The sequence below is a fragment of the Helianthus annuus genome, chromosome 1 (genome assembly GCF_002127325.2).
Source record: "Helianthus annuus cultivar XRQ/B chromosome 1, HanXRQr2.0-SUNRISE, whole genome shotgun sequence".
In the NCBI taxonomy this organism is placed as follows: domain Eukaryota; kingdom Viridiplantae; phylum Streptophyta; class Magnoliopsida; order Asterales; family Asteraceae; genus Helianthus; species Helianthus annuus.
The window spans coordinates 79,599,299-79,626,635 of record NC_035433.2 but is presented as its reverse complement, the minus strand read 5'-3'; the positions used below and the strand labels follow the sequence as shown (position 1 = coordinate 79,626,635).

Here is a 27,337-nt window from a genome sequence, read left to right as displayed (position 1 = left end):
TGTTCAAAAACATGTCGAATGTCGGTTCGTTTGGCCGTACGGTCACGTTATGCGTCGAATTACGACGAAACACGGACGGACGCTAAAAACGGTCCAAACCACGCGACGAGTGGAATTTTATCAAGGCGATCACTAAAATAAAATATTTTAGTGCTTACATAAATTTTTGGGTGTCCGGTGATGTTCAGAATGTGAGATATGCGCGAAAGTGCAAACTTGTGCCCTTTTTGACACTTTTAGTCCCTGAATGACATAAAAGTTAATTTTTTCTCACCGAACACCTCTAAGCCCATATCTAAGCTATACGAAGGATAAATAGGGTATGTTTAACTCCTGGTCATATTCCGGAAGGTTCGATACCCTACGAATCGGCATACTTTTGCCATTTGACGCAAATAGTCCTTAAATTGCGCAAGGTAGCGCGAAATGCCGTTTAATGTTATTCAAGCCTTCCATGACCCATATTTATCCTTACCAAGCATATACTTAAATATTAATACGGTCTCGTTTGCTTAGATGGTCACCGAAAGGCATAGATTCAAAAGTTGACGCTTTAGGTCCCTCTATTGCGCAAACTTGCGCATCTCATCATTTAATAGCATTGAAGCCTCATTTAATCCATATTAGACATTCTTGAAAGTATTATTAAACATCACAATGCTTCGGATTAGCTAAAAGGTCATTCAGAGGTATAATTAAACATATTGACACTTTTAGCCCCTCTAACTTGCAAAGTTGCGCGTAACTTTACTTATAGGCATAAAAACCTTAGATGGCCATTATTTGGCATTCCCGAGAGTATAATTAAATATTATGAAGCTCCCAGTTTGTTAAAAGGTCACTCAGAGGTAAGAATTAACATGTTGACGCTTTTAACCCCTTTGTTGCGCAAACTTTTAATTAATTACGCAAACGGCTACACTTATACATCAAGTGGCATATTCGTGAATATAAACATCGTAAGAAACTTATTTTAGGTATCTTATCACTTCCAGACCTTACATAATCAAAGTTTTTTGATTTTTCAAAAAATTAGTCCCTCAATTTCAGTGTTTGACTTCATTAGGGTTTATTACACGTGTCACTACATCATTGGACGTGATTTTACGAGGTGTTATATGTATGGATTCTGAACAGGTGCCTTATGGATGACTATCCAATTATGTACAAAATGGCATTAAACAAAGGGTCTTGGGTGACGGATAAGTACAAAAAAAAACGGAAGAACAAGCCGACAACCGGGGAGGCATGGTGGAGTTTATGCATCTTATGGCGTGCTGAGAAACACCAGAGTGAAAATGGGTCAAGATGGGTGGGGTTGGCACTGATGTTGATGTTGAATTCCCTACTCTAAATAGAACGTTTAATCACTAGGAGGACATTGTGATGATGTACAACACTTATAACACGACAACTGGATTTTCCACACGCAACTACTTATATATTTATTGATTATCACTTGTTTTTGTTTACATTCATTGTTTATACTTATTGTTTATCTACTTAACGGTGTAATATTCATTGTTTTATTCATGTCTATTTAACATTAATTACCAATATGTCCACTGTTTCAACACATGCATATGTGCATTACCCAACGCGTGCATTTTCAACATTGAAACCGTAGCATCTAAACTTGTCGAATCACTGTTTCTAATGTCATTATGTTTTAAGTGCATGTACTCCATTTTCAATCCACCTATTATACATTGCAACGTACACATTATGCACATGTGCATTGCCACCATATACTATGTCAAACAACATTAAACATCACTACCTTTACGTTATGCACATGTGCATTGCCAACATAATTTATGCCACACATTATATCACATCAATATGTGTCTGGGCATTTCCAACATATATTATACCATACACCATACACCATATAACATTGTAAACTACATATCCTATACCAAACACCATCATGAAAATTAAAGATAAGCGAAAGAAGGCCGCACGTTTATGCAACAAATGTAACAAATATGTTTTCGGCCATGATTCACGTAACTGCGAAAAATCAAGGCTGCCAAACTTGCTGCACGAGCAGATAAACGTGTTGTTGCTATTGCTGCTGGACTACCTGCTCCGTCTGAATCCGGTTCTGATGATGTTGATCTTGATGACACAGATGAGTATTCTCATGAGAATTCTTCTGATGATGATGATAACCCTGATGATACCCCTGAAGTCCCTACATATGTGCAAGAACCCGAGCAAACTCTTAGACGTTTGACCAGACGTCGTAAATCAACCAACCCGAGTCGTGATTCTTGATTGATCTATTACCTATTACAACTTATGATTATCAAACTTAACTACTTATGACTATCAATATTTGTTTTGATTATGTTTCTTAATGGACTATTTATGCGTTTTTTTAATATATTCATCATTGGCCTCATCCTAATTTGTTATCAATTATGTATTGCATGTAATTATTTGTGATTTTATTATTACCCACTTAACATAATGTAATTTTACTACTACCCATTTAACTTACAATATTAATATTAATGCCTAACTTACTATATGCACATGTGCATACATATCGACCAGTTGTATCTAAACAGTTGAATCATCTTGTTTATTGATATACTATTGTTTATTATTATACCTGTTACTAATATTAATATTAATATTAATATAAAACCGTTTGTTATGCCTTACATATAACTATACCCATTTGTAATACATTACATATTACACTGTACGTTATATAACTTTATGCACATGTGCATACCCATCATTTAATTTATTAACCAACATAATATAACATATTTTAACAATCGTGTACATCTATAACACATTATATATTACTAACACACATTTAATCATTACTAACATTCATTACCAACCATCTTGTTAGTTTAACCATTTTAATGCACATATGCATAAACAGCAACAACCAATACGAACTCCAAACATCGATTACTATATCAGCTAAAATACCAACTACTATACCAGCTGTTGTCAACCAAAAGTATTAGTGTCATAATAGACCACTTCCAACCACATTTAACCAAAACTATAAACGACATCATAACAAAGTACCATCTGACGTGTTAAAACAAACAAAACAAAACAAAGTACTAGTTTCATTAACATAAATCACCAACAAAACAGAAATAATATATGTTCCAAAAGTTAATAACCTGCTGTGTTAACTCATACCCTCAAACTTATCCTCATTCTTCCATTTGTCAAGCGTATTCCAACATTTTTCTTGTTTCATCGCCTCTTTGTCTAACGTTTTCCGCATTTTTTCATCTCTCAAACCACGTGTTTTCTTTTTTGCAAGTTCCATATCAGTTTCCTTGTACATGTTTGCCTCTGATAATAACAGTTTTGTTGATATCTTCATCCTCAAGTTTTTTAGTTGCATGTCTTGAATATCTTTCTGCGTACTAAAACCGCTTTCAAACTTGACATCGTTCCATTTGTACATCTCCATGTGTCGCATAGCGAACACACCGCAATCGTTGAAATTATCACTCGTTGCCCATTCCAATTTTTTATGTTTAACCTATGTGCAAACACATTAATACATGTATGAAATGTTTGTACACATTAATGCACATGTGCATTTTGAATATTGATTAAAAATTCTAAATAACACATACCATCAACAACATTGTCATCTTTATCACCAACTTTAGATGTTGATAACCTTTTGTTCTTTACCATGCGCACCTCACCAACACCTTTGTTTGGTGTTTCCACCTGTTTCCGTTTATTATTCCTCACCTTCATGTCCTTTTTTACAACTTTTTTCACATCTGCATTCATAAACTCAATATGTTTATACAAATTATATTAATACAAAACAACATTAATGTAATGATGCACATGTGCATGAAATAACTTTTAATTAATGAACATCCAAATATTAATTATAAATAATCAAATATTCTAACCTTTTTGTTTACATGCATATACTTTTCCGTTCTGACTACGTCTTACAATGATGACCCTTCATCCCTCGACTTTAATACCAATATAACTTTTTTCATTTTCTTTTCCAACTTTCTTTCCATTGCAATTCTGCAATGAACATGTGCATATACGTTAAATACATTAATAACCTAGTATGACAAATTATGCGCATGCGCATAGTAACATATTTTGTCAGTTTATGCACATGTGCATATATGTATATATCACACCACAGTATATTGTTATCACATTCTAACATAAAATACATTTGTGCATAACTATTCATATATTATTACAAAATATGCACACGTGCATATTAAATTAATATGACAATCTTTGCACATGTTTATAACTATATATCACACAAACTTACCTTAATAACATATTCTGTTAAACATCTGATGTAAACATATGCACATGTGCATGACAATATTTCTCATAATACACACCAAAGTTTGAATTAACAAATTATATGTAATATAAAGAAGTACGAACGAATTGTGTAAACTTGCAAACTGTCACGCGAACTATGCACATATGCATATTGAACTATTATGAATATATGCACATGTGCATAACTATATATCATACAAACTTACCTTAATAACATATTCTATTAAACCTAGTTAAATCTATGATGTAAACATATGCACATGTGCATAACAAAATATATCACAATACAGAATGAAGTTTGAATCGCCAAATTATATATCATATAATGAAGTACGAACGAATTGTATAAACTTGCAAAGTGACTCGAGTTATATGACAGAGTTCTATGACAATATCTATGTACATTGCACAATATCTATGTTAAACCGCATACGTAACAGTGATTATGAATGTGATTTCCGACTATACTGACATATTGACTATTATTATAATCACGTTGCCTTAATTACGAACGAAATAGAGATCCACAATGTTTTTAATCATGTTGCCATAATTACAAATTGATGAAGAATATACGATCGATGATTATGTTCCTAATATTAATTATACGACTCATTATGGACGAATTTTAGGAACTAACCTCAATTATATGACGAAATCTGAAATATATGCTTGTAAAATATCAAATCTCCGAGAAAATGTCACTCCAAATGCTTCAAAACGGTGAACTGATGATCGTGAATGTGACTATGTATTTGAGTCGATGATGTAATTGTGTGTAACAAAAGAACTTATTCAATATGATGGTGAAATGTTGAGATAATCGTGAAAGAGAATCAGATTCAGATTGGGGATATTTCTTGGACGTGAATGATATTATTGGATATAGTTAATTTTCTAATTGAAGTCCGATCATATGCGCGTGTTTTAAAATTGCTTGGGTATTTACAAAATTGCCCCATTTCACATTGTTTCTCGCGGTTCTCGCAATAAAAGGTGGTTCTCGCATGAATCACACCCTTTATATATATATATATATCTATATATATAATGCATATCCGAAGGACAGAAGTGGTGATTTGCCACTTTTTCAACATTTACAACCCTAAAAACATAACGTACAACCATATAAAGCACACCAACCTTTAAATTTATTGATCCTAATTTTGGGCGGCCAATTTTCGTTCAAAATTTGAATCCTCGCTCATCCCACTTCCGCATACATCCTGTCTTTTCATTTCACATCATTCTCTTCTTCCTTTCGATCTCTCCCCCTCTCAGAACCATCTCCAACTCTCATCTTTCTGTAAACATGAACCCTAAAAGCATCAAAACAGAAACAAATAAAAACCAAGACACGGATAAAAAAGCACGGATGGAAGATGCGGTTAGGGTTTCACATACGTCACTTCTTATCCGCCTCCGCCTCTCTCTCTCTCTATCTTTCCCCCCTCCCCTCTATCTAGTGGTGATTCAAAAACAGCAAGCGATTGATGAAGATTTCACCAGATCCGTTCTGATTCTGCTATCATCGGCGGCTATAGATGGTGGTTGTCTGGTTAGGTTAGCCATTCCGACTACTCGACAATCCTAAGGTAAGATTTTTTGTTGATTGTGATTATTTCCTTTGAAGATTTGATGATGATTAAAACATGTGTTCACCACAGAACGATGGAGAAGAGGTGCAGCTGAGACAATAGTGTTATAGTTTATGGGAATACGAACAATAGTGTTATATAACAAGGATTCAGGTAACCACCTCTTTTCATGCCTTCTATTTTTTAGTGTTGATGCTGATGGTGAAAGTACACAGGGTCAAGTACCAGATGTGAGCAGCTTTGGAGTCTGTCACGAACCCAGGCGCGCGGCGCCGATGCCAGAGAGTAGTCCTGATGTTGATGAGTTCTTACTTGGTGAGTATTTCCGTATTTTATTATTCATAAATTCTTTGATGACAGGGTTCTTTGCTGATTTATTGAATCTAGAGTGTAATTTCGTGTTTGGTTGTTTTAATTTGTTATAATTTGCGTTGGCTGTTAGCTAATTTTTTATTTTGTAGGTTCGTACTTTTCTAGGGTTTCAAAATTTTCAACTCATCTCCATCTCTGAATTTAGTGAGGGTGCCTTTTAAAAAACTACGATATTTTTTTTTCAAAATTTTTGAAGTTGTGTTGTGTTGATTGAATAATATTGGACTGGAATATCGTTTTTCAGCATGAAAGGTGTTGGTGCACTTGTGTCTGTACTTTGTCTGTATTCGGTCTGTACGTAAACGATGTCCTTGGTAGTCTGTAAGTTGACCAAGTCAACCATCCTCCGGATTGACTTGGCCAACAGTTAACATATGTTTGATATGTTTGTCTGCATCGAAGGATAGCCTCGAAGGATATTGTTCATCCTTCGAGGTGCTCGAAAGATATGCTTCGAATATTAGACCTCGAAGGATCATCCTTCGAGGTCATTGCTCATCTTTCGAACATGTTGTGATCGATAGATGATCCTTCGGACCATCTATCAGATCCTTCGAGCAGACCTGCTGTGTTTGGGTATATATACCCATGCATGTGTTGAGTTTTATATAGATGCACACAGACAAGAACAGAGAGCATTCTGTCCGAAACACTCACACATACTTAGAGAGTTTATAGAACATTTCTGTAAACATTGAGCTTGTAACCGAACCCTCATTGCATTAATACAAGTTGTGTTAATCGGTGAACTTGTGTGTTTGTTTTCTCTACTTGTTACTAACTCGGTTTGCTTGCTAGCTTGGATTCCGCACTCGCTAGTAGGTTTGTATAACAAGGTTTAGGTTCGTAATCCTCCGCGAAAAGGGACCTACAAGTGGTATCAGAGCCTCGCTCTTTACCTTGTTTAAAACCGGGTTTTTACAAGTTTTGGTGTGTTGAAACACTTGGTTTTGCACCTGTTTTTACTTGTTTTCTTGCATTTTCTTTGAGTAAAAACGTGTCTAAACTAACCGGGAGTGTTTAAAGTTGGGTTGGGTAACTTGGAAATTGGTTTTTAAGAAACTTTGTGTTTTCCGGCCAATTTCCGGTGTATTTCCGGTGACCGGACTTGGTGGATAAGATTTGCCATTTTTGGGCATTGTTTTTGAAAGTCAAAAAGTTGGTAAGATCCGTGTGCAGAACATACCTTTCTGCCGAAAGTACTTCACCAACCCATCACCTTTTTCACCAACCTATCACATCAGATCAGTGTGTGTCAGAACCTCTCGAAAGATATCTTTCGACATCGAAAGACTATCCTTCGACATCTGTCGATCAAGGAAGGCTCGAAAGATTACCATCCTTCGACCCATCCTTCGAAGTCTGAAACATATCCTTCGAGAAAGGAATCTTTTCGAAAGACCAGTGTCCGAAAGATAAGGATCTTTTGTATTGGTGAATCTTTCGAGATCTGTTGTTCGAAAGATAAGGATTTAACACGAAGGATAAGGATCTTTCAAAAGGGAATCTTTCGTGTTCTTGAATCTTTCGAAATCATTGTTCGAGACTCAACAGTAATCTTTCGAGTACTGTTGATCCTTCGAACAATAGTTAATCTTTCGATTGTGGTCAGTTTGTTGTTAACAAGTTTCTGTGATTTCAGATCCTTCGACCAGGATCCTTCGGCTGTGTATCTTTCGGATCATTCTTACTCAGCATTTATTTTGCTCATCTATCATGAATCCGAGTTGGTGGGGAAATCCGGCTCCAGACAGTGGAAAATACATGAATACCAGTCAATCTCCATCATGGGCCGAATCGCCAGTATCTACATCCTCACAAACAAATGCCACTCCAGCTGGTCAATGGGCGTTTGTTTCAAATCAAACTCCGAGTATTCAAAGTCTTCTTCTAAGCGAAAGTGAAACCGGAAGTTTGAACAGGCCTCCAAAGTTGATGCATCTTAATGAATATCCGGGATGGGTTGATCGTTTCCATACATACATTCTTGGTCAAAATACAGAGTTATGGTTGCGGTTCACTACGGAATTCGATCAAACTATCGAGGTTGCTGCTTCTTCGACAGCTACATTTGCCGATCTTCCTGATGATCAAAAGAAGACGTATGACTTAGAAAAGAAAGCATACGCTATTCTCACTCAAGCACTGAGCAAGGATATTTATCATCAGTTCGTCAGTTTCAAGACTACAAAGAAGCTGTGGGATGCATTGAAGACAAGAGGAGTAGGTAATGAAGCCACACGTCAACTACGACGAGATCTACTGAAGAAAGAATTCGATGGCTTCACATGTATGGATAAGGAGTCCTTGGGAGATATGACAAGCCGCTTCTATCATCTACTTACTGAGCTGACCAACTTTGAAGTCACAACGACTCCAACAGAGGTGGTAAAGAAGTTTGCTGATGCATTGCCTCCTCAATGGAATAACTTCCTGGAAATCTTGAAGTACAACGGAACGTTGAAAACTACAAATATCAACGATTTCGTGCAGCTTCTGGAGAACAAGGATCAGGAAGAAACGTTGAAGGCAAAGAGAGTTGCAGTGCCACAGAATCCAGAGATGTATTATGGCACCTCCACTACTTCATCTGCAAAAGCCGGTTCACATGCTCCACTTCAAACGGCGTTTGTCACAAGCACGGATATGTATGGCAATCCAGTGCAAGTTCCTGTAAAGCCGCCTCCAACCACAGATCTGTATGGAAATCCAATACAACCACCTCCTCCTCCTCCTGCTCAACAACCACAATATGCGTGTTATGGAGGAACATCATCTGCTGCAGGTCAACAATCAAAGTCAAGTACAGTACAGCTCGACACGTCAAGCTTTTCTAAAATCAGTGTCGAAGTAGCTAAGGAACACATGGAGCTGCTTAACACTGTTGTGAGCGCGTACTGTGGGTTGATAGAAGGTCAGATTGGAAACATTAATCTGACACAAGAAGATTACAGGCAGATTGATAAGGAAGAGATGGACTTGATGGATATCAAGTGGGCCTTTGCGAGTGCTGTGAGAAGAGCAAAGGATTGGATGGAAAGTACTGGCAGAACCAGCTTGGAAAGTAAGCGAGACACCAAGTATGGGTTCGATAAGCAGGCTGTTAAATGCTTCAACTGTGGTGAACGGGGCCACTTTAAAAGGGAATGTACAAAGCCTGCACAGCACGGGAATCAAAATCCCTTCAGAAACCGAGGCAACCAGCAGAATCATAACAGAAACACTGAGCGTTCATTGGTGCCTGCAAATAATCAAACCAACCGAGCACTTGCAGTTCAGGTGGATGAAGGTTGTGACTGGTCAATCCAGTTGGGTGGTGATGCTCCTGATGAAACAGCATGTTTTGCTCAGATTGTGAAGGAGCTAGTTCACACCAGTGGTGGAGAATCTTCTGCCAGTGGTGGTGAATCGTCTGAAGATGAAGACTCTTCTGGTTATAGCAGGAGTGCTGATGAAGAATCATCCAATTCTGGTGATGATCATGTGGGTGAGACATCTAATGTTTCGGATGATATTGACATTGATGAACTCTTGGAGGAAGCTGCAGCAGAAACTCAAAGAAGATCTATTTTGGTGAATCAAGCTGCTTATACTTCGTCTTCTCTCCATTCAGCCTTTATGGCTAATGTCGACGGTTCATCAAGTCAGGTATGTGTCGATGAACCCACTGCTGTTAATTGTGATGAATGTGCTAGGTTGCATGCTAGATGTGCTGATCTGGAGAAAAGTATGTCTGAGTTGCAAGGCAAACATGATGCTTTACAAGCTAGTTTGTTTGACTTGCAAGACAAACATACTACTGTGAATGAGAATTTGAGTGACTTGCAAAGTAAGCATGACGCTTTGCAAGAAAAATATGATGTGACCTTTCTCCACAATCAGAAATTGACTGTGGATCTCTCAAAATGCACAGAAGCCAACATGTTTCATGAAAACCATGAAAAAGAATTTAAGTCAATGATTGAAACATTAAAGAAAGATAAAACTGAATTGACAAAAATGGTTTCAAGAAAACAAACTGATATTAATTTGTATATATCTCGCCTTGAGAGTATGCAAAAAGAGATGGCTTGTGTGAAAACCGAAAGTGATGCGATCAAACTCAAGCTAGACAGTTATTTGAGTTCTAGCTATGTGTTAGATCACATCATTGACGTTCAGAAGGAAAAGAGAGATGTCACATGCATAGGCTACAAGAAGTGTCCACCACCAGTGAGACATAATTATGACGCCATGCCTGATGAAGAGGACAGGGTTTTCTTTGAACCTTCTGTGCCTCTAGATGTTAAGGAGTTTGCTGCAGGACTCGGATACCAAAAGGAAGTATCCTCAGATTCAGATGTGTCAGCAGATACATTTGTGAGTGCTGAACAGAATCAAGATCCTCCAGTTGTGATTGAGGATGCTGATTCGTCTGATGATGAATCTGACGATACTGTCCCAGCAAAGTCTGATGCGGTAGCCAAAAATGAGGACATACCTCTTGAGAATCACATTCTATGTGATCCCCCTGTTCAACTCGCTAAGACTGTTGCAACTGAGTCCTCATCTGCAGAAGAGCCGGAGAGTGTGAATTTGCTGTACACTCTAGTTGGTGATGATAAAATCTACTCAGACAAAGATTTTCCCATTAAGAATGTTAATCAATCCTTAATCTGCAAAGTCTTTGAGAATTCGACGAGTAAGTTCTTGGGAAAGGCAGGACCTAAAGTTACAGTTACACAGTGTCCTCCTATTCCAAAGGCTGAAATTCGAAAACAATTTGGTAACAAGAAATTACCAACAGTGCCAACACAGCAAAATCACACCAAACCCAAAGGTAAAACACCGGCTCAAGCTAACAAGAAGCCGAATCAAAAGAAGAAGAAAAATGTTAACTTTGTGAAATCGACGGGAACAGACAAAATTGAAAAGTTTGAAAATCAATCTAACTTAGATTTTGTCAAGAAAGCTATTGTCGAGAAAAGAAATGAACCAAGTAGTTCAAAGCCTAGTACCTCGGGTTCACAAAGTTCAACATCATCGGCTAAGCGATCACATGATACTTCGGGGTTTGTAGAACGAAGATCATGTTTTGAATGTGGAACCATTGGACATATTATTCGTAATTGTCCATATCTTCATAAACAAAAAGGAAAGGTTGATGATCCCCGTGGCAAAGCTGACCGTAAGCCAACTGTTTCCACAAAACAAGATCCCCGCCTTGTAAAAGAAAGGGAAAAGAAACAGAAACGGCAACAGGTCAAAAGGATAGAAAAAGCGATTAAAACTGATGCGGTTCAAAAACAATCTGTTGCTGTAAAACCAGAAACTTCTACAATTTCAAACAATCAAGAAGTTAAAATTTTAAAGAAAGATACTGGTAAAACAAAACAGACATGGAAACCTAAATCGGTTACTGAATCAGGGGGACCATCACAATTCACCAACCATCAAAGACAAGAAGTGATTGTCATTGATGAAAATGGAAGACCCAAGACCACAATGGCTTGGGTCCCCATCTCCAACTAATTCATTTGAGTTCATGTGCAGGGTGCTTCAGGAGGAACTATCAGTAGTCACTGGATTGTTGATAGTGGGGCATCCAGGCACATGACGGGCGACATGAAGCTTCTCTACGACGTTAAATCTATTAGAGGAGGTTATGTTGCTTTTGCTGGAGATAAAGGTGGATATATAACGGGTGAAGGAATGATATCTAACGGGATTGTCAGCTTTGACAAGATCAATTTTGTGCAACAACTTGATCACAATCTTCTTAGTGTTTCTCAAATCTGTGACAAGAAATTTTCAGTACACTTTGATGCTAATGGATGTTATGTGCTGAAACCCGGTTTCAAAATTCCAAAAGAATGGATTCTCTTGTCGGCTCCAAGGATAAATGATTTGTACGTCCTTGACATGAGCCAGGCTATCACTACGTCTGCACAAGCAACTTGTTTCGTTTCAAAAGCCACAGAAAAAGACACTATCTCTTGGCACAGACGAATGGGTCATATTCACTTACGCAAAATGAATCATTTGGTTTCAAATGAATTGGTGAATGGTGTTCCTCTCAAAAATTTCCATCTTCAAGACGTCTGTGTTTCGTGCCAGAAAGGAAAACAAACAAAGAAGAAGCACCCTACAAAGAAGATCAACACGGTGGCAGTTCCTCTTGAACGCTTGCACATGGATTTGTTCGGTCCTGTCAAGCACAAGAGTATTCGGGGTGATCAATACTGTCTCGTGGTTACTGATGATTATTCACGATTTTCTTGGGTTGCGTTCATGGCACACAAGAGTGAAACCTTTGGTATTATCAAAAACTTGATCATTCAGATTGAGAATTTGTATAAGTTGAAGGTTAGGCGGATACGTAGCGACAATGGTACTGAATTTAAGAATCATTCCATGGCGGAGTTCTGCACTTCAAAGGGTATTCTTCATGAGTTTAGTGCAGCTTATACTCCTCAACAGAATGGTGTCGCTGAACGTAAGAACCGCACATTGATCGAGACTGCTAGGACAATGTTGGTAGAGTCGCAGCTACCCATTCCATTCTGGACTGAAGCTGTGGCCTCTGCATGTTACACATTGAACAGAGTCCTTACAGTCAAAAGACACAACAAGACCTGCTTTGAGCTTCTTCAAAAACGGAAACCTGATTTGTCTTATCTCGAACCGTTTGGAGCTCCATGCACAATCATTGATCCTAATGGAAAGTTTGGGGCAAGAGCAATTGATGGATACTTTCTTGGGTATGCCACCCCTAACTTACGAGTCTGGAATCTAGAGACTAAAAGGGTCGAGGAATGGTCTGAGGTCAGAGTACAAAGGCACACCTTGCCAGTCAAAAATCCGGGTCAACCTTGGATGTTTGAGTATGATGACTTCTTCAATTCGATCAATGTTGAAGCCGTTGAAGAAAATGCTGCGGCTAGGATGTTTTTCGAGAGTGACAATGCAACAGTTTCACCGGTGGTTCGTCCGATTCTTGTGAATCAAGAACCATCTTCTTCGGTGAACAACAATACTCTCGACAATGAGGATTTTCATGATGCAAACGAATTGAACGAATCTTCAGAGGATGATGAATTTCTAGATGCAGATCAAGAAGCTCCTACAACAGCAGTTCATGGTACTTCAGAGGGTACTCCTCCAGTGGATACACATAGAACAGCTGAGACTACTGCATCATCCTCTTCGTCAATTCCGGGTCTTGAATTGGTTGTTGATCTTAATCTTAACAACCTGGGTATAAATGTCCCAGTTCCAGATAATCCAGAAACAAGGATTCATAATACCCATCCTCAACAAAACATCATTGGAAATGTGCAAAGTGGCGTACAAACAAGAAACATGTTGCGAAACAACAACAATGCAGGCTTGTATGCAGCCATTCGAGAATCCGGGCAACAAAACGATTGGTCCTTCGCGTGTTATGTCTCACAAGAAGAACCAAGAACGTGGAAAGAAGCTTTGAAAGATAATGCTTGGGTTGAAGCAATGCAGGAAGAACTGCAACAATTCCAGAAGCTGGGTGTCTGGAAACTAGTAGAGAAACCTGCTGGATACAAGAAGATTGGTACCCGTTGGGTTTTCAAATGCAAAAAGGATGACCGCGGAGTTGTTATCCGAAACAAAGTTCGTTTAGTCGTTCAAGGTTTTCGTCAGATTGAAGGGATCGACTACAACGAAGTCTATGCACCTGTTGCACGTCTCGAAGCAATTCGAATCTTTCTAGCCTATGCGTCCTTCAAAGGATTCAAGGTTTATCAGATGGACGTGAAAAGTGCATTGTTACATGGTGTGGTTGAAGAAGAGGTGTACGTCGAACAGCCTCCAGGTTTTGAAGATCCTATCCATCCCGATCGGGTTTGGTTGCTCAACAAAGCTCTATATGGTCTTCATCAAGCACCACGAGCTTGGTATGCAACCTTATCACACTATCTGCTGGAGAACGGTTTTCGTAGAGGTCTTATCGACTGTACTCTCTTCATCAAAGAACAAGATGGAGATCTTCTTCTGGTACAGGTATACGTTGATGACATTATTTTTGGTTCTACTAATGATGTCTTGTGTAGGGAATTCGAGCGAATCATGCAGGATAAATTCGAGATGAGTGCTATGGGGGAAATGACTTTCTTCTTGGGCCTACAAGTACAACAAACGGAGTCTGGGATATTCATCCATCAGACTAAATATGTTGGTGACATCTTGAGCCGGTTCCAGATGTCTGATGCAACGCCCATTGGTACCCCATTGCCAACTAATCACGGAATTACTCCAGACTTGAAGGGAGAAGCTGTTAGCCCTTCTATCTATCGCGCCATGATCGGATCTCTCATGTACCTCACAGCATCAAGGCCAGACATAATGTACCCAACGTGCCTGCTTGCCAGATATCAAGTTAACCCGAAGGCCTCACATCTTGCTGCTGTTAAAAGGATTTTTCGTTATTTGAAGGCGTACCCTGACACCGGTCTGTGGTACCCTAGGGATAATAACTTTGAATTGGTAGCTTTCAGTGATTCTGATTTTGGCGGATGCAAAATCGACGGTAAATCCACAACGGCTGGATGTCAGTTCTTAGGAAATCGCCTAGTTACATGGCAGTGCAAGAAGCAGACGTGTGTCGCTACATCAACATGCGAAGCTGAATACATTGCTGCCTCAAGTTGTTGCTCCCAAGTTCTTTGGATTCAACAACAGATGCGGGACTACGGTTTTGAATTCCTAACTACTCCTATTTACGTTGATAATTATGCTGCTTTAGATATCACTAGAAATCCTGTGCAGCATTCAAAGACCAAACACATCGAAATCAAATATCATTTCATACGTGATTGCTTTGAGAAAAGGCTAATCGATGTTGTTAAGGTCCACACCGATGACCAACGTGCCGACTTATTTACCAAAGCATTTGACAAATCAAGATTTGACTTTTTATTATTGGTAAACGGCATCAGTGGTCTATCCAAGCCTCTTCAAACCTTAAATGAAAAACGAGAGTAAAACCAACATCGGAAAATCATTTTTGTAAATACCTTTGTGTTTTTAAATTTCTCTTAGTTTATTGATTTTAGGGGGAGTAAATCCAAAAATCTGAAAATCCAAAAACATCAAAAAATTTCAAAAACACAAAAACAATAGAAAATCAAAAATGAGTTTCCTGGCGAGCAAAAGAGAAAATGATAGTACATCAGTGGTCTATCCAAGCCTCTTCAAACCTTAAATGAAAAACGATAAGCAGCTCTATATAAGATGTATCGGTAGGCTCACAATCATTTTAAAGTGTGCAGGGTGATATAAATCTTAATCGACTGAAGATCAGGTGGGAACCATTCATTGGCATATGGTCTTAGTACCGAAATTTCGTTTGATAGATTGCCGAGGTTCTGAGATATTCGGTCTTTATGCTGCTTATCATCTGGGTATCATGGTTGTATCTTTTACCGAAAAATAACGGGGACGCAAGTCTAGATCTTCCATGATACTACACATACGTGTACATATTACATACTGCATTCGACCTCAATAAGTGATAAACAATCACATGTCCAAAACAAATAAGTGATAAAAATATCACATCTATCCGGGTGTTAAGTTCGTCTCTCTGCTGTACGGAAGTACTGACCTGTTCACGGACTTGCACCTGTGCCCTCATGCATACGAAAATCAAGTTCCTCATCAATAAGTGATTATATCACAAAGGACTTGTTTTCAAATCAAAATAAGTGAGTATCTCACATTTTATACGGTCAAACAGATGATAATCGGTATACTCACCGGTAAGATGAACTCTCGTGCATACCTTGATACGGGAATGTGTCGTGATGTGGATGAACACCGGTCGGTAAGTATAAATCATACATTAACGTATCCTCTAAACATGATTACATCTGATAAGTTGAGCTTAAGTGGACAACAATACCGATAATTGTTATAGGATGCTTATCTTAATGTTAACTAACTGAACAACAAGAGTGTTTTGGGATGACCGTATACTGATATGATTCTCTTACCCTCGAAACTCGCAAAAAGAATGTTTGTATATATTTATTTATTTACTGCTTAACTTTTATTATTTCTTTTAAACAGTTTCGTCGTTTGGTGCATATCAGCACGACATTAGCGGTGATGTCGTTTGATAACACTCAAAGGATTTTAAATTGTTGTCTTTTACTTTCAAAAATACCAAAAAGATTTTAGGAGTGTTTTAATATAAACTTTATAAAAGTCAAAAAGATTTTATTTCTGCTTTATTTTCGATCGTACGATGTTGGAGCTCAAGTCTTCGTTACCTGAAACCTGGCTGAAAACCGAACAGACTAAATCTTCATAAACGGTCAAAAATTTGCATGTTTGAAAGTTAAAATCTAAAATTGACAAATTTAAACTTTCAAACTGTCGGACGGTGTTTGATTATGACATGGTCATTCGTGTGTCATGTGTGTATGTTAACTATATTCCAAGCAGTTGTTCTCATTATGCGTTTAGATTTCTTGCATGTGCAGATTCTAAAGGCTGGGAGAACATAGTCGATGACAAGCTCTGGAATGAAGACACAACGAGAAGGCGCTCAAGTGATGAAAATGATCGAGTTGCCGTTGGCCATCATCAACACCACAGGGATCTCACTTCATAAAGATAAAGTCTTTTCACGAGCATAACTCAAGGGGGAGCTTATGTTAAGGGGGAGTTTGTCAACGCACTTCCTACATGATACGGGTAGTTTGTTGATACACTCTCTGCTTTCAAGACGTGAAGACTTTGAAGATCCTCCGACATTGAAGACCTGAAAGGACATCAAAGTCTTGAAGACTTGAAGACCAAAGACCGTCAAGGTTCAAGACGAGTCTACAACTTTAGAAGATAAAGACAAAGCTACAGCCAAGGGGGAGTTTGTTGGTGCACTTTTGTCTGTACTTTGTCTGTATTCGGTCTGTACGTAAACGATGTCCTTGGTAGTCTGTAAGTTGACCAAGTCAACCATCCTCCGGATTGACTTGGCCAACAGTTAACATATGTTTGATATGTTTGTCTGCATCGAAGGATAGCCTCGAAGGATATTGTTCATCCTTCGAGGTGCTCGAAAGATATGCTTCGAATATTAGACCTCGAAGGATCATCCTTCGAGGTCATTGCTCATCTTTCGAACATGTTGTGATCGATAGATGATCCTTCGGACCATCTATCAGATCCTTCGAGCAGACCTGCTGTGTTTGGGTATATATACCCATGCATGTGTTGAGTTTTATATAGATGCACACAGACAAGAACAGAGAGCATTCTGTCCGAAACACTCACACATACTTAGAGAGTTTATAGAACATTTCTGTAAACATTGAGCTTGTAACCGAACCCTCATTGCATTAATACAAGTTGTGTTAATCGGTGAACTTGTGTGTTTGTTTTCTCTACTTGTTACTAACTCGGTTTGCTTGCTAGCTTGGATTCCGCACTCGCTAGTAGGTTTGTATAACAAGGTTTAGGTTCGTAATCCTCCGCGAAAAGGGACCTACAAAAGGTTTTGGGGCTACTGCACCGAATATGTATGCCTGAGAGTGAGTCTTTTGAAGATGGTGTTTTGTTTCCACTAGGACGACCCAAAAGCAACTGAATTCAAGTGGCCAAATTATTTCTGGCCAAATCTGTAGTACGTCGAGTGAATGTAATGGTATAGGTTGATTTCTCAGGTGAACAGCTTTTGCCCGCGAAGTTGTCTCCGATTGCTGTTAATATGGAGCCAGTGGCAGGTAAATATATAAAACGCAGATGTTGTGCAATATTTGAGGTGATTAACTGCATATACTGTTTTATCAGCTTCGATAATAATCGTAGAAGCATCTAATTGCGTTAGTTTGTTAGATTTACGTTCGATTGATTCATAGAATACAGTTTTTTAAGGAGATTTTGTGCAGTTACTAGAGGTAATTAACTGATTATACAGATTTATCTGCTTCGATTATAATTGAGGAGAAACGTAACTGCGTTAATTTGTTGGATTTACGTTTGATTGATTTTATACGGTTAATCTGTTGAGTTTGTAAGATCGAATAAAGTTTTCGAAGCAGATTTTGTGCAATTTCTAGAGGTGATAAACTGATTATGCATTTTTGCGTTTATTTGTTTGTAGATATACGTTCAATTGATTCATTAACTCTGTTGAGCTTTTAAGATCGAATACAGTTTTTGAAGTAGATTTTGTGTAATTATTGAAGGTGTTTCAAATTACTACTTGGAAACTACGGGTGTGCCCTTTCAGATTCAGAGGAAGCCATAAAACTGTCCCCAACAAATGTTGAGGTTTTTATTTTTGTTCTTTACTCGATATTTTGTGATATATTTTGTAAATTCTTCTCAAACTCTTATTAGTACATGATTATGTGCATGTGTGTTTGTTGAATTCGTAGGCTTATTATAGAGCAGCTAAAGCATCATATTCTGTTAATAAGTTGGTTGAAGTGAAGGCCTTTTGTGAAAAAGGACTCGATCAGGATCCAGATAATGAAGAACTAAAGAAACTGAAAAAACAAATTGATTGTCAAATATCGGAACTTCAACAACGCGAGGCTCAAGTTTCTAAAGCTTTGAAAACCGCTAAGGTCATGCATCTTGCTTATGTTTGTAGGATTGGGTGGATTGGAAAGTCGAAATGAAAACATTTTTGTCCAATCTTTATGAAAAAGGTTAAAGAGTAAAATACCATTTTCGTCCCAGAGGTTTGGTCAGTTTTGCGACTTTTGTCCAAAGGTTTGTGTTTTCGCATCTGGATCCAAAAGGTTTGAAATCTTGCCATTTTCACCTGGCTCGTTAACTCCATCCATTTTTCGACTTTAAGTCAGGGGTATTTCCGTCTTTTTTGTTAACTTAAAGGGCAATTCGGTCTTTTTCATTTTACATACAAGCATTTAGCATAATGTACAAGTATTCAAAAGACCGAATTGCGCTTTAAGTTAACAAAAAAGACGAAAATACCCCTGACTTATTGGAGAAAAATGGATGGAGTTAACGAGCCGGATGAAAATGACAAGATTTCAAACCTTTTAGATCCAGATGCGGAAATGCAAACCTTTGGACAAAAGTTGCAAAAATGACCAAACCTCAGGGACAACGATGACATTTTACTCAAAAGTTAATAAATATACAACAATATGTTACACCTTCGAATAAAATGACTCCAGGATCTTGTATGCATTAAACATACAATCCGGGCGACTTTCAAGTTGTAACCCCTTCAGCCCATTTGGCGTATCTGAGATTAAAAATAGCAACCTGTGTAAAAAGCTTATTGTTTGAAATTTTTAGCTGTAATGAGAACCCTCTTGTTTTGGGTTTCCTTTTTCTTAAAATACGATTTTCTATTCTGATTATGCAGGATGTAATGTCAGCAATTTCAGACAGAGGAATAAAAATCGGGAAGGCTAGATTTCAAGAATTAACCGGATTGAAAAAGCCGATATTAGATAACGATCATATGCTTCACTGCCCGTTCTTCTTCTTTATGCAGAGGTTATGTCGAGTGACTTCATTGAGGATTTCTGCGAGACCGATATGTTTTCAGCTCATCTCGACTTGTTATTCTTTCTCACTCATATATATGATCACTAAAATTAGGAAAAAAATAGATGTGAATGAACACTTAATTAGTTTTTATTGTGGACTACTTGACAATCCTTAGCTATCAAACATGTTTTTGGATAGTGCTGAACCGTTGCCATAGGATAAAGAAAATGCGTACACTTGTGATGCTATTGAGTTGTACTATGAGGTAAGAAGTTGGGGTCTATTTTCTAGTTTGATTTATGCATATTTTTTCTTATAACTTTTTTTTAATATCTTTGTTGATTTATGCGTACACTTGTGATGCTATTGAATCTTTCGGTGATGATGATACAGATGCCGCTAAATCTTCACCTAAAGAGATCTCTTCAGTTGGTATGTGTGTGTGTATATATGTATATCTTTTACTTCTTTCTGTTATCATGACATAAACCTAAATGTTGACGGTTTGAAAGTCACTCAAAGTGTTTTTAATTTTTTAAACCTTGTAAAACACTGTTAAATAAGTTTATCTAACTTACACATATAGTTGTTTTTTAATCTTATTTAACACAGTGAACTGACCCATTTTAACCCATCTTTATTTTTTTTGTCGTGATGCACTATAGGAAACAATCGTTCAAAATGGGTGAAAGTTAATGAAAGAAAAACCCTTCATGCGGTTCTCAAAGAACCGAATTTCATTATCCCCGGAATCCCAGGTTTGTAACCGTAAAACTTAAACGTTTTCGTGCTCTTTTGTATTGAAGCCTCACGTATCTTATATTTTTATGCAAATTTTTATATTTTTATTTATGGGTGAAAGTGAATGAAAGAAAAACCCTTCATGTGCAATGTATCAATGCAAGTTGGAGAGACTACTTCTGGTACTTTCTTCTTCAGTTTTTGGTGGCAGCTTCCACTACACACATGGAAAGAAACCATGTCAAAACGTCAACACGAATGGCGTTCATGATCATGGTTTCGTCTTTGAGTTTAAGAAGCTCGTTTATCTTCGAGTTTGGGAATGTGAAACTCCTTGTGACACTCTTGTTCCATCAGGAGTAAAGGAGTTGGAATTTATGTTGTTATGTTGGAAAGAGATAAACTTGGGGTCGGAGGGAGGTTCGGCATGTTCCAAATTTTGTAAATAGAGTTATGTCATTTTTGCCCAATCACCGGCAAAATGAAAACAACTGATTGCATCTGCTATCTATTGAATAAAGGAAATATTAAATAGGTGGTAGTAAAAAAGATTTAGGAAATATAAAATGATATTTTGAGATAAGATATGATTGAAAATACGTATAAGTAAGTACTTTAATTAACTTTTTCAAATTAAGAAATAAAATAATTAGAAGATATTGTAGTCTTATAAATAGTTGATCAATAATACACAACACCTTAACAGGTTTTCAGTGTTATATGCTACCTTGTGTGATATTGATACGGCCACCGCCACTACACATTCAAAATGGTTAATCTGAATCGGGAGTGGGATCATGACTTGGTTGCTTTCACTTTTACGATCTGAATTAAACCATACTTGACGATATGGAAAAAATTGACCGAGATCTTCATGTTGTGAGACAACAGATAAACTAACCCTAAACTAACCCTAAACGAGTATCCTATTGTAAATCGCCACTCCCGCTGCATCGCGCTGGTAAATGGCTATATATATATATATATATATATATATATATATATATATATATATATATATATATATATATATATATATATATATATATATGTTAGGCCTCCTAATCCAAGATCTCACTCAGCTAAAGCAAACAAAAGGTGTGCGGAATCCACCTGATGATTAACCACTGCAGATGAAACACTAGTATTCAAGGATTTGAGAGAGAAATCAAGAATACACTGAGTATTCTTGATGAAGAAGATGAATATGAATGACGTCACTCACACAAAGCAGCCGCCAGACAAAAAACAATGATTAGGGTTAGGTGCACAGAATTTCACACAGAATCGTTACCTTGTCTATTCCACATAAAGATATATATACAAGGCAAAACCCGGACTTTCAAGACAAACTAGAAAGCCCGGACAAAACATACAACACTAACAAAACTCTGACCTTTGTGTCCTATACAAAACTCAGACAAATGACTAGCCTAAAACTTGGACAAAATGTCCAAGGATAAACTTGGGACTACAAAACTCAGACAAAAGGCTTGGCCAAAACTTGGACAAATTGTCCTAGGATAAAGTTGGGACAAACTTTCAATGAATGTACAATAAAGACCCTATAACTTGGGAGACATGCACTTATCACCTAAAGTGCATTAACAAACTCCCCCTTGATCAGTGCATGGTCTTCATTGGACTTGAGATCTTCATCCTTTCATTGGTAACATGGGAGTCATGCACTTATCACCTAAAGTGCATTAACAAACTCCCCCTTGATCAGTGCATGGTCTTCATTGATCTTGAGATCTTCAACCTTTCTTTGAGAACTGCTTCCTGCCCAGACCTTGTTCTTCACACAGAATTGAACCACCTTGATGAACTGGTCAGCTAGAACACGATCTTCTTCATTGTATTTTAGAGGCAGGCGCCAAAGCTTCTTCAGATGTGCTTCCCTTAAGTTGGCAAGCCAAATCGGATCCAGCACTTTAGCAATCTCAACAGTCACTTTCCTTTCAGAAATCTCTGCTTCCCCAGGCTTGAGATGCACGATCCAGACGCATACAGCTTCTCCAAATCTTCCATCTTGAGATGAACGATCCAGATGCATACAGCTTCTCCAAATCTTCCATCTTGAGATGAACAATCCAGACCTGAAACACTTAACCCCGGATTAAGAAACATGACCCCGGAGACATCGGCCCAAACCTGGATCCCAAAAATAAATTCCAATACCCCAGAATAAACAATTGAAATATTAAACAACCAACATTTAATAACTTATTTAAACAATTTTCACAACCCTAGAGTATTCTTAATAAGATAACTCGCACATAGAAACAAGAAAGCAAAATCTTTTTGTGGTTTTTCAATTTGAACTAAATTAAATAGGTTAAACCTAAGAACATATTTACACTAATTATCTTTTTGTGAAGTCGGAGCAAAGGAATCATATCGGTTTTACTGTCAGTACCCAACACAAGAACCATAGCATTTTAGCTTTAATCTTTTAGAATGATGTTGACAGTTCAAGACGTTCAACGGTATTGTGGTCCACTTAAGTTTTAGCACGCTTTCGAACACTGTTTTCGAGATATGGAATTAAGTGTATTAATAGCTGACAGTAACTATGTTTACCCACCTCAGAATATACTCCCGTATCAAGGTATGCACGAGAGATCATCTTACTGGTGAGTATACCATTTATCATCTGTTTTGACGTATAAGCTAATGTGAGATACTCACTTATTTGGAATTGAAACCAAGTCCTTTGTGATAGAATCACTTATTGAGGAGGAACTTGAATTTCAGATGCAAAGGGCACAGGAGCAAGTCCGTGAACAGGTTAGTACCATCGTACAGACAAAGAGACGAACTTGACTCCCGCATTGATTTGTGGGACATGTGATTGTTTATCACTTATTTGGGTCGAATGCATCATATATTAAGGATATTTACACGTATGTATGGTATCATGGAAGATCTAGACTTGCGTCCCCGTTATTTTCGGTAAAAGAAGCAACCATGATACCCAGATGATAAACAGCATAAAGACCACATATCTCAGAACCTCGGCAATCTATCAAACGAAATTACGGTACCAAGACCATATATCCGAGAGATGCGCCACACGAGTTACGCAGTTCATTATGTTTATATACCAAAGACAGGTTCTTATTTACGCGTAAAACCTACCGAAGCAACGTATAATGAAGCTGTCACAGTTAACGGTTAATTGATTATATAACCATAGTCCAGCATTAGATACGACTAACCGATGTACTATCATTTCCCTTATATCTCAACACGACTTCATTTTATTTTTTATATGTTTTTGTATTTTTCTGAAAAATTTATCCTACAACTAAGTAAAATATTTTTGGAGTTTTTCAACTTTTCGAAAGCGGTAAGAACTATACAGAAAAAATAAAATAAAGTTTCTATGCGTGTTTTGAAAGCATTTTACTCTGGGTTGATCATGCCAATCATTCAGCCCGATCGAATGTTTTTGTAAACAGGTCGGCAAGATTATCCAAGGTGTCTACCCTAACCACTTCTATTAAACCCTTCTCAGCACAGTCGCGAATAAAATGATGCCCAACATCTATGTGCTTAGTGCGTGAGTGATTAACTGGATTGTTTGTTATGGAAATGGCAGAGTTGTTATCGACAAGGATAGGAGTTCGAGTAAAATTCAAATCGTAGTCCCTCATTTGCTGCTGAATCCACAAAACCTGAGCACAACAGCTTGATGCAGCAATGTACTCGGCCTCGCACGTGGATAGAGAAACGGCAACTTGCTTTTTGCATTGCCAAGAGACAAGACGATTTCCAAGAAGTTGTGCGCCGCCAGAGGTTGACTTTCTGTTCAACCGGCACCCTCCGAAATCTGCGTCAGCATACGCCATCAAATCCAGACCACCTTCAGCTGGATACCACAATCCAAGCTTAGGCGTCCCTTTCAGATATCTGAAAATACGCTTGACAGCTTTCAAGTGCGACTCCTTCGGAGTTGATTGGTACCTAGCACACAAACAAACAGAGAACATAATATCTGGTCGTGAAGCAGTAAGATACATCAATGAACCTATCACTGCTCGATAAAGAGTCGGATCCACTTCAGGATCTTTCACATCATCGGGTGAAAGCTTGAGATTTGTCGGGAGAGGCGTGTCATAGGGTAAGCTATCTTCCAATCCAAATCTTTTGAGAATCTCGTGGACATACTTTGTCTGATGCACGTACGTCCCGATTTTTCCTTGACTCACTTGAAGACCTAAAAAGAAGGATAACTCGCCCATCGCGCTCATTTCAAATTTGGACTTCATCACCGCTTCAAACTCACGACACAATTCTTCATTTGAAGAACCAAAAATTATGTCATCAACGTAAATTTGCACGATCAGAAAATCTCCCCCTTTCTTCAAAATGAACAGTGTGGAGTCAATCGCACCACGCGAGAACCCATGCTCCAATAGATGCTTTGACAACGTCTCGTACCATGCTCGAGGGGCCTGATGGAGACCGTAGAGAGCCTTGTCCAACAAATAGACCTTGTTGTCTAACCCTGGAGCTTCGAAACCCGGTGGTTGGGACACATACACAGTTTCATGCAATTTCCCATAAAGGAAGGCGCTTTTCACATCCAACTGATAGACTTTGATACGCATGTGTGCAGCAAAGGCTAGAAACAAACGAATAGCTTCTAGTCTTGCCACCGGTGCATAAACTTCGGTATAATCAATCCCTTCCTCCTGATTGAAGCCTTGAACAACCAACCGTGCTTTGTTTCTGACAACGACACCCTTATCGTCTTTCTTGCACTTGAAAACCCATTTCGTGTTGATTGCATGTTGGCCCTTTGGAAGATCGACCAAATACCACACTTTTAACTTGTCGAACTGAGCTAACTCTTCTTGCATCGCCTCACACCAAGAATTATCCTTCAGAGCCATTTGATAGTTCTTCGGCTCTATCTGAGAGATAAAACATTCATGTAGGCTAAGATTGTAGATTTCTTCTTTCTGGATAGCAGAGAACAAACATTGCATCTCTGAAATACTCCTTCGCGTTTGCACTCCAGCATTTGGATTCCCAATAATATTATCAACAGGATGATGAATATTTGTTCTTGGAACTGGGATTGCCGGAGCTTGAAGATTGTTTCCCAAATTCGATTGAATCTCCCCCTCAGCATTTGCATTACTACTAGAAGCTTCACCCTTACCAGAAGACGCATCAACATTTGGATATGCTGAAAAGTCAACGTATAGATCTCCACTTGTAGTTTGAGCAGCTGCATTGGGGATCTGCTCAACAACAACATCATTTAAGGTCGAAGAATCAGCGACTGGAACATTCGAAGACACATTAGTAGGAATACTTGCTCTCCAGCTCGCATCCACTTCATCTTTGTTCACAAGATGTGTGTATACAACCTCCGAATCTTCTTCTGAAACATCAGAAAGATCAAATGAATCAAATAATTTATCATAATCATAACCACTTTTGAGACCGAATTCGGACGGTGGAGGATCGAAACTCAAAGGAGTTATATCAAACACGATCTCCACTGTTCGCTTCTTGATGTTATAAACGCGTTTGTTTGGAGTTCCATTGGCATATCCCAAAAAGAACCCAACTTCACCAACTTCCCCCATTTTAGGAGTATCTTTGGTGCGTTTGATAACACACTTAATCCCAAAAGGTTGAAAACCAGATAAGTTCGGTTTCCTGTTTTCAAGCAATTCATAACACGTTTTATCTTCTCTTTTGACAGTAAGCACATGATTTAACACATAACATACAGTGTTTACCGCCTCGGCCCATAAGAAAATTGGCAATTTTGATTCAGAAAGCATAGTGCGGGCCGCCTCAATCAGGGTACGATTCTTCTGTTCTGCAACTCCGTTCTGTTGAGGAACATAAGGAGCACTGAACTGATGAATTATTCCCATTTCCCGACATAACTCATCCATATAATGATTTTTAAACTCAGTGCCGTTGTCACTTCGGATTTTCTTAATAGGAAGTGAATAATTTTTCTCAAGTTGTTTGAATAAGTCTCTTAAAATACCAGCGGTTTGATCCTTTGTTTTTAAGAAAAATACCCAAGAGTAACGTGAGAAATCGTCAGTGACAACTAAGAAATAAGACATCCCACCAATGCTAGCAACATGGATCGGGCCGAAAAGATCCATGTGAAGCAACTCAAGTGGTTTTTGGATTGAGTTAACTGTTTTCGGTTTCTGAGGCTTTCGTTTGATTTTTCCTTTTTCACATGATTCACATTTGTTGTGCATATTGAAACTACGTAGAGGAACCCCAACACTAAGTTGTTTTTCACTAAGTGGTTCATTTTTCGCAGATGCATGTGGCCCATTCTCCTATGCCAGAGATACGATTGATCTTCAGTTGCCTTTGAAAGTAGACAAGTCACTGGAGCAGTTGAGTTAACCAACGGGCGCATGTCCATGACATATGTGTTATTCACCCTTGGAGCCCTCATAACGATCCAATCTTTAGGAACAACAAATCCCGGATGCAAAACGAAGCAAGCTTTATCAGTGAAAAGCATGGTGTATTTGTTATCACAGATTTGAGAAACCGACATCAAGTTATGCTTCAGTTCTTCAACGTAGTTCACTTTATGCAGCGTGATTTTTCCATTTGACACAGAGCCTTCACCGGTGATGTAACCACCCTTTTCACCGGCAAAATTCACATAACCACCACGAATTTGTTTAAAATTGTTCAATAACTCTTTATTTCCTGTCATGTGTCTGGAACAGCCACTATCGATATACCAAATATAGATAGCCCTCTTCAGCTGCTCCTACACTCCCCAACAAAAATTT

General features: G+C 38.2%; 1 long non-coding RNA gene and 1 pseudogene across 1 annotated transcript; both read left to right on the top strand.

Moving 5' to 3' along the window:
- Nucleotides 1–5,523: 5,523 nt before the first annotated feature.
- Nucleotides 5,524–6,479, top strand: LOC110869894. The gene is made up of 4 exons (XR_002553100.2): nt 5,524–5,927; nt 6,000–6,083; nt 6,146–6,245; nt 6,392–6,479. It is a non-coding gene; the product is annotated as an uncharacterized LOC110869894 (long non-coding RNA).
- Nucleotides 6,480–17,841: 11,362 nt separating this feature from the next.
- On the top strand, nt 17,842–20,067 carry LOC110916485 (annotated as a pseudogene).
- Nucleotides 20,068–27,337: the final 7,270 nt, after the last annotated feature.